Source organism: Callorhinus ursinus, unplaced genomic scaffold (genome assembly GCF_003265705.2).
Source record: "Callorhinus ursinus isolate GAN/ISIS: 27379988/994484 unplaced genomic scaffold, GSC_fseal_2.0 scaffold14, whole genome shotgun sequence".
Classification (NCBI taxonomy): domain Eukaryota; kingdom Metazoa; phylum Chordata; class Mammalia; order Carnivora; family Otariidae; genus Callorhinus; species Callorhinus ursinus.
In genome coordinates this window covers 17,573,756-17,587,179 of record NW_027397076.1, presented here as the reverse complement: position 1 = coordinate 17,587,179, position 13,424 = coordinate 17,573,756, and the positions used below count along the sequence as shown (strand labels likewise).

The following is a 13,424-nucleotide window of genomic DNA, read 5'->3' as shown; positions in this document are numbered from 1 at the left end:
AAGTAAATTAACCCATGTGGTACTGAGTGCTATTGACTATCAAAACTAACTTTGAGACATCAGATATTACTTTGGGTGGTCCTTGGGACACCAAATAATACATCTGGACCACCATAATCCTGGAGCTGCTAATGCAGAGCCAGACTTATAATTCCTGCCAAAGAATTTAGGCTGCTTTCTTCAAGAAATTCAATAATTTATAATATATATATTAAAATCCAAATCAAGGAGTAGATAACTTGCCCCACATCTAATTTTGGCAAAACAGAGGCAGACCCATTCAACCAAATTTTTCAGTCTGAGAACTTTGTGACCATATAACCACACCTACAATTGACTTTGATAATCCAAAGACCAACAGTAAGGCAAGTCCTCTGTTCCTCAACATCTGAACAAGATTCAGAGATATTCAGAAGTAAAGCCATGGTGGAGAGAAAGCAAAGACAGTTGTCCTATTGAGTGGCAGGCTGGAAATAACACCACCCTGGCAGGGCACAAAGCTGTGTTCCAAAATTTAAACATAGTCTACAGTGACTGTTGATGGTCTTCTATCAAACCTGTGAATTTCAATTTTCTGAATAGAATGGACTTCGACTAGTTCATTGCTATACACACAGTTCCTAGAACACTATCTGGTCCAGATATTAATGATATTTATTAGCTAATAGTATACAAACACCTGTGGTACATACTCCTGGGGCAAAGGCATCCCAGTAGACTGAAATATTGCTAACATTTACTTGTAAACCTGAATACCTCAAGATAAACCAAGCATATATTTTATTAGAACCATCTTCTACCATACATTAAGTAAACAAATGCCTTCACCGAAGTGGTGTAATTACTCTCTTATCAACCTTTCATTTGTTCTTGTAAAGATGTTTCTATTTAATAAAAAATGTTCCTTCTCTATCATCTCAGGCACTTAAAACACAACCAATGTTCTCAGTTTGCATTTGATTTGGAAGATAACATTAGGAACTTCTGACATCTAAATATACCACTGAACATCCACAGATAAATGACCAGAGGAAATGTTTTAGTTAAATCTTAGAATATATGAATAACACAAGAACTCTTACAGCTTAGTTTTATAGACTATACCCAGTGTGATGTTTATCCATGTTCACTTCCTTTTATGTCTTCTTTAGTCAATACAACTTTTCCTTCTACTTGATCAAAGCTGAATTTTAATTAAAAGGAAAAAAAAAAAAAGCAAGTCACTGAAACCCTTCATCCAGAATGCCTTATTTTCAGTCAATGGGATTATTTTTTATTATTTTCCCCAAAACTTTTACGTCTCAGTCAGTCCTTTCAGAAAAGAGTCAGAACAAATACTATGTCAATGGACACTATCCATAAAACCAGCACTCAATCTCTATGACTATGGAGTAAGGGATTGAGAACATCCGTGAGGTGCTTTGGGTTTCATACTGACACTCTAGTCAGTTCTGATGCTTTCCACGCTGGGAAAGAACTAAGCCTGGAGAAAGTTCCCACTTCAAAACATTCCTATACACATGAAGATCTCAGGCCTGACAAAATTAAAGAACTTTGGTATAATTTACATCTTTCCTGGCTCTTTAAACAAGCCCAAGTGTCATGGTCACAGTTTTTCTAAGAGAAGTTGAAATTCTTGGATACTCTGAAGCTACCCTCCTATTTGTCTGTTTGATTTAGTCAATCTTCTGGCTTTGCATTCCAGATCCTTATTTGTGTAAGGCACTTTTTCTTTTCTTACAATATCACTGGGATTATGTTTTTTGCTTATCACTATTATGTGTTTATCATCTGCTTAGCTTTACTCTTGATATCATGCACTGTCTCAATGCCAAGAGCACCTGTACCCCTAGGTAAAACATACCTCCTACAGTGGCTTCATTTATAGGCACTGGGCTCACTTCATTCAACTTACCTTATTTCCAGGCTCTCACCTGGGAACAAAGAATGAAATAATTAGGGCTGAGCTGTCAAAGTACTGGGTGGTCAGTATGCATTTTCAACTGTGTTTTGACTTCTTCCTTTGATTATACAGAAACCTGAAGATCATAGTCTGAGCACATTTAGGTTTTGCTGGAGAAAAGAATATCATCCTAAAGATCCTTCCCTTTCTCACATTGCTCTTACATCCAATATGTTTCTCCATTTCCTCCACTTCTGCCTCTCTCTGTTGCTACCCTATGTGAGCACACAGCATTTTTTCCACGAGATAAATGGCTCTCAGCCTTCCCAGAGGCCTTCACTATTAAACTAGTTCTCAGGGTACCATTATTTTTCCTCTGGTACATTAAATAAATTGTCAGTTTGCTGAGTCACATCAGTTTATTGTCAAATTATAAGTTTATAAAGCCAAATATGATCATGATTCCTAACGTGCATAGATTTTAAGTTCTAGACAACATTAATAAAGTCTGGACAAAAAATTAGAAAACCATGTACTTACAAGACAACTACTGTTACTAATCAAATGTAAAATATATTTTCAAATGTACAATATTTTATATTTCATGCTAAATAGACTTAGAATGTTTATTTTAAATATGGTAAGAGAAATTAACATTGTATTATTGAACATTAAAAAATAACAATGATAAAAAGTAAAAATATTATGGCATTCCTCTAAAAATATTCTCATAAATCCAGTAAACTACTTAAATTGCCACAAAATACAGGCCTTTTTCTCAGACGTATTAAATTTTCATTGTTACTACTATATGACATTCCCACAAATTGTACCATACTTTGAACGGATGGACCATTTCTTATAAGTCATTAGGTACTATTCCCGTAAATTACTCCCAAACGGCCTTTAAGAAAGTTGAATTTGTTAATAAATAAAGCTCACCATAATACTTCCAATGGAATCTTTTTCTCAGTGTTACTGTACTACTGATTGATAATTTATTTTTATTGAATTTCTGTTCAAACTCCTATTGAGAAAAGACTTACAGTTAAAATTAAATACCCCGGTGATGGTCTAAATAAAATTATTTCATTTACAACTTACACATGTTTTATTACTAATATTTATGCAAAAATAAGTAACATCTCCCTTGATTTATAAATTTGACTTAATATACACAATACTGCCTTATTCATCTTCTACCCCAATTTCTGCAATATTATGAAAGTGGCTTTTTAATGTATCTCCATATTGCCAGTAACCTTTAAAAATAGGAAAGAAGGAGGCAGTAGGCTTTAAAAGATATTTTGCCTCAGGCTAGCATAATTTAAAGTATAGAGTCTTTTGTTTTTTATTGTTTCTGACAAGTAAACTTTAGGAGACAAAAACAGTTTTTAACAACTGGGAAAGCTGCTTCCCATATATAGCTTATATGGGAAGAAAAATCTGCTGAGATATTTTGTTTATTCTTCCATATGTAAAGTGTCACTGTCATTAAGCTTGATAGGCTTGAGGCAAGTAGTATTTTTAAAGGGCACATTTGAATGCTTCCCAAACATAAAAATGAATTTTTGGAAGGAATTACTTATTTTGTAAATAAAGAACATTCACATGAGGAATACAGTGTCACTTACCAAAATATTCCAGTTCATTCATTTCTAGATAGAAATGGAAATTTTCTAAACTTCAATGACGAGAAGCCATTAATCCTCACCATCGTAATACATTTATCTGCCTTTGAGATATAAGATAAAATTTCACCGTCATTCTCCTCCTGCCCCTGAAAGAATGCCTGGTATCTTTAAAGCAATAGCTCAAAACTAATTAGTCTCTTTTTTGACAAGACACATATGCATTTATTTTGAAAAAAAAAAGCTTCAAATGAGATTTTTTTAATGAGTTATTTAGGATTCTTCTCTTACGTTCTATATCTTAGCAGATTTGATCACATAAAAGTTAATTTCCAGCCATATCTATAAAGACAGTGCCCATGTCACTTTTTATTACCTTTAATGTTAAACCGGCTATTGTATTCTCGGTGTGTGACCATGTATTTTTCCATGTTGTCTAAACTGAACTTCAATATTTAGTAATTAAAATCAATCATTATGAATTTAAATTTTTATCCATACCAGTATACATAGGCTGGTAATCAATGTAAAATAACACCTGAGGTCATTTCAGAGTTCAGGAGAAGGCTCTTCATTAAATACATTGGGTTGCTCTATGTAGGAAGCATATGAATGAGTCTGAACAAAATTACATATTTTAGTGGAATTTGGCAGATACAGTATAGTCCCTGAAGTCAGTTATTAAAAAAAAAACTTGTATATTTGAAGCTAGTAGAAATTATTGGTGTTGGTAATACATTTGCTAAAAACAGGCAACATCCCATCTCTCTTTTAGTGTACAGGTGAACATTTAAAATGCAACACTTTTTATTTATACATCGAGTTAGGATTAAACATATAGTTAGACTGAAATAATTTAGCAACACAGGTAATAGTTGCATCACAGAAGTCACTGATTCATTCCTTAAGAAAACAGAATATTTGCATAATCCATACGTATGCTACAGTATCTACTAAACACATAGCAGATAAGTGGATAAGATGAGGGAGAGAGAGGGAGAGAGTCAGAGACAGAGAGACAAAGAGAGACAGAGAAAAGGCAAAGAGAGATTCATTCAAGTGCCTTAAAAGTGGCCAGTGTCAGTTATGTTTGCATGAATAGAATTCAGTAGGCTATTCTCACTTACAGATCTAGTAAACAAACAGAAAGGTCCAAATGTTTTTCATATTATTTCAAATAAGGACATGGGAATCCGGCAAACTCTGTACGTTACTGAAGGTATTATAAAACGATACCACCTTTCTAGAATGCAATTTAGAATAGTGGAAGGTGGAATTAGAATGAGGGCTATGGCCGGATATCCCACCTTTGTTTCTGAAAGTAGATATGGTGGCCCTGACCCTGACTGACCTAAGCAATGGCAGATGGACAAACTGCCAAACACGACAAAGCAAGAAGAGACTTGCAGTCTCACACAAGCAAAACACACAGTCTGCTTTTCCCCCTTCTTTTTAAAATATATTCTGCAATTTAAATTTTTTAATTTTTTTCTTTTTCTATGTAGACTTTAATTAATATTAATTAACATCTAGCATTGTATGTATTGGTTCACAAAGCACAGCTGAATAAATCCCACCCTCTACCAATCCTCCATAAAAATCTAAATTGCTCTGGTGATTGTATAGTAATCTGATTCTCTTCCTCTTGCTTCTCCATATTTAGTGTTTTTATTTGTTAACTTATGTTGTGACTTTTTATCTTCATAATGATTTCAAATTTAAGGAAAATTTAAAAAATTATACAAGGATCAGATTCCCCAATTATTCATGTTTTGCCCCAATCATATCCATCTATCAAACTATATTATATCTACATATATCTATTTATTCAAATATAAATATATATAATGAATATATATAATGAATATATGCACTCACCATAAAATTATATAGAAAATTTTATGCTCTTTGCAATACATATTCTATATATTTGTTTCCAAATATCAATAAAATTGATAAATTTTTAACTAGGCTGACAAAGAAAAAATGGAAAAGACACAAACCACCAATAGCAGAAATGAAAGAGGGATATCACCACAGATCTTACAGATAATTAAAGAAAAACAAAAATATGAAGAACGTAAACACATAAATGCAACAACTAATATGAAATAAGGCAATTCTTCAAAAGTCTCAAAGTATGAAAATTCACACATGAAGAAAGGGATAAGTTGAATAGTTATAAAATAATTAAATAAATTTAATTTGTAATTCAAAACTTTCTGAAAAACATGGTTTGTAGCTCCAGATAGTTTCATTAAAAAATTCTATAAAACATTTAAGTAAGAAATAACACCAATGCTATATAATCTCTTCCAAATACTAGAATAAGAGTGAATACAACTCATTTTATGAGGTCAGAATTATCCTGACATCAAAACTCTACAAAGACAGCATGAAAAAAGACAACTATAGACAAATATTCCTTGTGAACATAGTTTCAAATAATTCTCAACATATTACTAACATCAGACCCAGGAACATATAAAAGGAATAATGCACCAACTAAGAGCAATTCATCTTGGAAATGCAAGATTGGTTCAGTATGTGAAAAAGTATTCAGTGTAATCCACCCTATTCACAGACCAAAGGAAAAAAATATGATCTTATCAACTTACACAAGGAAAGCATTTAACAAAATTCAATATCCAGTTATAAAAACTGAAACCAAAAACTCAACACCCTAGAAATAAACCTGATGGAGGGCATCCAAATATACCATTTGCAAGGACAAGGGATGAAACTTGAGGGCATGATGCTAAGTGAAATAAATAAATAAATAAATAAATAAATAAAATTCTGTGTGATTTCAGTTATATGTATGTGGAATCTAAAAAAGCTGAACTCATAGAGAGTAGATGGGTGCTTGCCAGGGGCTAGGGTGTAGGGGTCTCGGGCATGAGGAGATGTTGGTCAAAGGGACAGACTTCTAGTTACAGATGAATAAGTTCTGGGGATCTAATGTAGAGCATGGAGTAATGGAACAATCATGTACCCTGATTGTGGTAGTAGTTACATGAAGCTATGCATGTGTTAAAACTCATATAATTTCATGTCAAATGCAAAAAAAAAAGGGTCAATTTTAATGCATGTTAATTTTGAGAATATAATCACATGTAGAAATACTGTCACATATCTTTCATGGTATGTACTCAGTTTAATTCAATATTTTTTGAATAAATAAATGATCACTCTGTGCTTTCCCTTACCTCATTTAATTTTCTAAATACCTTTAGCCAATAATATCAATAATAATATTAACCATTACCTTTCTGTTTATATAATTTTCCATTTTCTCTTTTCATTCATAGATATTTTGTTACAAAAATTGTTCAAGCCAAGGCCAGCAAGGAGAATTATGGGATGGTATTCACAATTAGATGACCATCTCTTTCCTTTCTGACTTCTAGGTAGATTCTCTTCTAGTGTGAGATATAGGAGAGGGGTGGGAGCATGGGTAGAAGGGCACTGGGGTACAGGAGGGTATTTTGGAGATCTGGTTAAGGGGAGTGAACTTTGTTGGATTACAGTGTATTTATGTGGTTTGCATAATATCTATGTATAGTTACATTCTTGCTAGCATGATTTCATAGGTCAGTCAACAGAATTGAGATGAAACTTTTCTAAATTATCAATGATAAAAAAAAAATTCACTTTGACCTACCTTACTATAGGAATGAATCTCTGTGGATAATGATATCATAAAATCATTGTTATGTGAAAAAGATGATCAAAGAGTAAACAACCAAAAGATAAAGGGACAAAAATTATCACAGGCAATAAATTAAGCATTTTTTATAGATTTTATGGTCTTTTTTGTTTTTTAAAATTTATAATTTTTTGTGATTTCCTTCCTTATTCTAAATAAATGTTCATTTTCATATTTCATATTGAGTTCATAATTTTGCATTCTTTTTCTTTTTTAAAATTTTCTTTCTTTCTTTTTTTTTTAGAGAGAGAGAGTGCAAATGGAGCAGGGAAGGGCAGAGGGAGAGAGAGAGAATCTGAAGCAGACTCCCTGCTGAGCAAGGAGCCCAACATGAGGCTCAATCTCACAGCCCTGAGATCACAACTTAAGCTGAAATCAAGTCAGAGGCATAACCAACTAAGCCACCCAGGTGCCCCTTGTATTCTTTTTCTCAAAGGCCCTTAAAATTAACCTTCCTTAACTACAAAACCTGAATCAAGCCCTTAATAACTTGGATCTTCAAAGCCTTGACTCTCATTAGTGTCAGGAGAATATGTGGTATGCAGAATTTGCCTCTTTGGGATTTTTTTTGAGTTTCTTATAGCAGAGGTGAGAAAGAAAGAAAGGGAGAGAAAAAGAAAGAAGGAAAGAAAGAAAGACAGAGAGAAAAGAAATAAGTTCCTTGTTACTAAGTAACATTTTATTTTTTTTAAAGATTTGTTTATTTATTTTAGAGAGAGTAAAAGAGAGAGGGAGAGCATGCATGTGTGTGTGGGAGGAGGGGCAGAGGGAGAGAAACTTAAGCAGACTCCCCCCTGAGAGGGGAGCCCCACATGGGGCTCAATCCCATGACCCAGGAGATCATGACCTGAGCCAAAACCAAGAGTTGGATGCTTAGCTGACTGAGCCGCCCAGATGGCCCACTAAGAAACACTTTAATTTTAAATAAAAATAATGCATCATTAATATTAAAATAACTGAAAATAAATACACATGCCTAGTAAAGTTCATAGCACACAGTTAGTGTTCATTGAACAATTGTTGAATAAGGCTTAGAAAGAAAGGGAGAAAGAAAAGAACAAAAGGAAGGAAGGAAAGAAGGAAGGAGAACAGGAAGGCAGGAGACAAGAAGAGAAGAAAAGATGAAATATATTGAAGTTCAGTTAGGAGGCAGTCAGGTTGAAAATACAGGATTTAACTATAGTCAGGGTCAGATTGCAGTCCAAGTTCAGTTTGAAACTAAACATGTCTTATTCCTGTGCTGTACTTTACCTGCTCCTTTTATTAAACCTTTGGAGCTTATTGCTGCTTTGCTATTTTCTCCCCTATTCCAGCTTTGTTTTAGTATTTCTGACCTTGGCATACAGACCTGATCCTGATTTTGAGCTTATTGATTTATCTTAGTACTGAAAAAGCTGAGCTCATGGAACTTCTTTTACCTATAACCTGACTTTTTATTAGCAGTTTTAGAACAGAAATACAACCTCATAATATAAAGAGTTGGAAACCCAGCCCTGATATAATGTTTTAGTTAAAAAAAAACTGTCCAGTTTTTATTATTTATTTATTTATAAATTAACTACACTGCAGGTAAAGGTGTTCATGGGAACAAGTAGCTAATGTTCTTCTTTTAAGTCCTGAGCTACTAAAATAATTGTTGAAAATAACTGAACAGTCAATTGAAAAATATTTTAGTCAATTGAAAATATGTCAGCTAAACTAGTAAAATGACCCAAAAGGCTGATTTGTTGAGAGAGAAAAACAAACTTTATTCTAGGTTATCCAGAATTTAATACTGACTATGAAATTTTACTACATTATTATCTAATTATTTAATTGGGGTCTCTATCTCACACAAGATATTTCTAATTATTGAAATAAAATACATGAATCTTAACTTTATTTTTAATATAATACTTGAAAAAGTGTGAGAACAGATAATAATATATTATAAACATGAGATAGTCCTTTATAACCTGGCAATAATTATCCTAGGTTTTTCTTTGCTGTTGTTTTTACAAAGTCAAACTTTTGACATTATAGAATAATAGTAACTCCTGAAATGTAGCAGTTTATATTAAAACTGTGATATTATATACCTTTCTCTACAGATACATAGTTATAGAAATACAGACAGATATACTATGTTTTGTCTGCAGCAAGTTATGCTCAGGGACTGAGTGTCTTTGCCAATAATCTATTTAACACAGGTTGACTGCTGGAATTATAATTCATAAAAATAATATTTCACAAGCCAGTAGTATACAAGACAATGTCTCTTAATAAACCAAGAGAGATATAACATACTCCAAACCAATGATAGATTGATTACACTATTATTCCAGGAAAAGGGGAGATGAAAACAATAAACTTAAAATTTAATTGAGGTGTACCTTTCCATGAATTGGTTTGCAGAAGAGTTGGCTTAGTTAACCAAGAGCTGACATCCATCCAGCTGCCAACATGAATCGAAAATCCCTTGTTGCTAGAGCAGGATGCTAGTGGAACAAAGGTACTAAAGATGGCAGGCAAGATAATCTCCTTCGTGGAGCTGCTGCATGGTTTTCATCACTGCCGGCAAAAAGGAGCCTTGCCACAATGAGAGCTAATGTCCCAAGGTCTTCAGGGACCTATTTAGATTAGCAAAGCATAGCTTTGTCCAGATTGAGCACTCTTGGTCAAGTCCTCACAAATTTATGGTATTTAAAGTTTAAATGCCCATTATGTCATAGTCACTCCTTTATATGTTCATGTTGATAAGCACTCTGTAGCACAACAATTTTGATGACATCATCCTGAGATGGTCTCCAATGTAAACAAATCCACCCTTAGATCAAAACAACTTCACTTAAGCCATGAACAAATAGATTTGAAATCAAAACAAATACACAACACGCTACATCTAAATTAATAGGTGCTCTTACAGTTAGTTTTTTTATGTTAATATGTGTCTTTAATAATGAATACATAAGAAAGCAAGAAAATGTAAACTGAAGTCAGTGAGTGCTTTTTCCCCACATTTGCCTTCATATACTTGTGCTCCTTTCCTAGCAGAAGCATGAACTTCTTTTGAAGCAACTGAGTTCCCACACTCCAAATATTTCTTGACCCACCCTTCACATCGTCATACTTTTTGTGTGATCCACTCTCTCCTAAACTTTCATACCTGCTTACTGATAGCTAGCAGGTAAAAAAACAAAACAAAACAACAAAACAAAAAACAGCAACAAACAAAAAACAATGATTGCCTATTCTGTCTACTTACTATTTTATTTTTTTTTATAACTGCCAGTTTAATCTTGACCAGCTGACCTGCAACTTTATCACACAATAATCTTCCCAGAACCCTAGACTTATCTATGTGGTATTGAACATTTTCTCACCTTATTTTAGGATTAGTGGCTTCTTGACCTCTTATCATGTCTTGAGAATTATATATTTATGTTTTTTGATCTATTGATAGTTATTTTATTACATTGAACATTTCATTTCAAATGTGTTCTACATTGTACTCAAGATGGTGTCTGCCTTTACCGCTCTGAGAAACACCAATCTCATAAATCCCCAATGCGTAGTTTGGGGAGTAATACAGTATTGGGGGGTTAAATAGAATCAAATGGGAAGATTTTTATTTTATTTATTTATTTTTATTTATTTTTTTATTAATCAGGGTTATTAAGGTATATCACACATATGGTAAAAGTCATCCTTTTAAAGTATACATTTGGATGAATTTTGACAGTTGCATATAATTGTTCAACTGCCACCAAATCAAAATATAAAATATCCATGACCCTGAAAAGTTTCTGTGGGTTCCTGTCCAAGTCATCCCCTTTTCCCACTTCAGCCCCTGGCAATCATTAATCTGTTTTCCATCCCTGTAGTTTCATTGTTTCTCAAATATCTTGTAATGGAAACATGTTATATATAAACTTTTGTGTTTGAGTTCTTTCACTTAGCATAATGTTTTTAGCATTCATCCATTTTGTTGAATATCTCAGTATTCATGCCTTCTCATTGCTGAATGGTATTCCGTTGTATGGTTGTACCACTATTTATTTAGCCATTCACCAGGTAATGGAATTTGGTGTCCCTTCTTGTATTTGACTATTAGGAAAACAAACTTGCTGTGAACATTAGTGTAAATACTTGTATGAATATATTTCTCTTGGATAAATACCTGAGTTGGGCTGCGTTTAAGTATGTTTGTAACTTCACAAGAAATTGCCAAACTGCTCTTTGGTAGTTTATATATAAACTGGTTGTATCATTTTGGCTTTATCATTTTGGATTTCCTTTAGTAATGTATGAGCATCTAGTTGCCCCACGTCCTTACCAACAGTTGTTATTGTCACATAGTTTGCTTGCTTGTTCATTTGTTTCAGGCTTTCTAGTGTACATGTAAGAGTATTTGTGGTTTTATCTATTTTTGTTCTACTAATGACTAGTGATATTAAGCATCTTTTCTTGATGTTTGAAATCCATATATCTTCTCTGAAGAATTGCCTGTTGATATATTTCTGCCCATTTTCAGTTGTATATTTTTGAATTCTTACTGTTATTTTTAAAACTTCCTATATTTTCTTTTGCACAGCAAAGGAAACAATAAGCAAAACAAAAAGTCAACATCCTGAATGGGAACAGATATTTGCGAATGATATATCTGATAAAAGGTTATTATCCAAAATATATAAAGAACTTATACAACTAAACACCAAAAAAATAAACAATATGATTAAAAAATAGGCAGAGGACCTAAGTAGACATTTTTTTTCAAAGAAGACATACAAATGTCCAACAGACACATGAAAAGATGCTCAATATCACTCATCATCAGGAAAATGAAAATCAAAACCACACTAGTCAGAATGGCTACTATTTTTAAAGATTTTATTTATTCATTTGCTAGAGAGAGAGCACAAGCAGGGGGAGGAGCAGAGGGAGAGGGAGAAAGAGACTCCCCACTGAGCAGGGAGTCTGCTGTGGGGCTCAATCCCAGGACCCCAGGGTCATGACCTGAGCCAAAGGCAGATGCTTAACCGATTGAACTACCCAGGCACCCCTAAAATGACTACTATTAAAAAAGACAAGAAATAACAAGTGGTAGTGAGGACTTGGAGAAAAGGAAATCCTTATGCCCTGTTGGTGGAAATGTCAACTGGTGCAACCACTGTGGAAAACAATATGAAGTTTTTCAAAAAATTAAAAAAATATAGAAATACCCTATGATCCAATAATTCCACTATTGGATATTTACCCAAAGAAAATGAAAACACTAACTTGAAAAGATATGCACACCCTATGCTCATTGCAGCATTATTTACAATAGCCAAGATATGGAAGCAACCTATATGTTCATCAATAGATGGATAAATAAAGGAGATGTGGCTTATTACTCAGCCATAAAAAAGAATTAAATCTTGCCATTTGTGACAATATGGATGGACCTAGAGGGTATCGTTCTAAGTGAAGTAAGTCAGAGAATGACAAATACCGTACGATTTTACTTATATGTGGAATCTAAAAAACAGAACAAACAAACAATAATAAAAACCAAACAAACTCTCAGATTCAGAGAATACACTGGTGGTTGCCAGAGGGAAGGCGGTTGGGGAGGTAGGTGAAGGGATTAAGAGGTGCAAATGTCCAGTTACAAAATAAATTAGTTACAGAGATAAAAAGCACAGCATAGGGAACATAGTCAATAGTACTGTAATAACATTGTTTGGTGACAGATGGTAACTACACTCACTATTGGACAATGTACACAACTGTGGAATCACTATGTTGTACACCTGAACCTAATATAACATTGTATGTCAACAATACCTCAATAATAAAGAAAAAAATAAATTTAGAAGTCCCTATGTTTTTCAGATTCTCATTTTTTTTTTACCATATATAGGAGACAGATTTTTATTCTCTTAGTATTTTCCAAGATCAGAAGATTTAATTTTGATGAAATCACATTTATCTATTTTTTCCCTTATGGTTTTGCTTTTTGTGTTCTAAGAAATTTTTCCCTAGCCCATGTTCACAAATATTTTTTTCTTGTTCCTTCTAGAAGTTTTATAGTTTTATCTCCTAGATTTAAGCCTATGCTATATCTTGAGTTCCATTTTATGTATTATGAAGTAAAAATTAGGGTTTACTTATTTGCATGCAGATTTCCAAGAGGTTAAATTGACCATATAAATTGTGA

At 33.3% G+C, this 13,424-nt stretch overlaps 2 long non-coding RNA genes across 3 annotated transcripts in view; one reads left to right on the top strand and one right to left on the bottom strand.

Annotated features, from left to right (window-relative positions):
• The window catches only part of LOC112831893 (uncharacterized), a 90,658-nt gene extending 82,941 nt beyond the window's left edge, over positions 1–7,717 (top strand). For both annotated transcript variants that reach the window (XR_012380656.1, XR_012380657.1), the window contains one exon: positions 7,488–7,717. This is a non-coding gene — a long non-coding RNA (uncharacterized lncRNA). The remainder of the gene's footprint in view (positions 1–7,487) is intronic.
• Positions 1,046–9,878, bottom strand: LOC141374091 (uncharacterized). Its single transcript, XR_012380659.1, has 4 exons — positions 9,616–9,878; positions 3,538–3,638; positions 1,916–1,934; positions 1,046–1,183 (listed from the first exon to the last, which is right to left on the bottom strand). It is a non-coding gene; the product is annotated as an uncharacterized lncRNA (long non-coding RNA).
• Between the last annotated feature and the right edge of the window lie 3,546 nt (positions 9,879–13,424).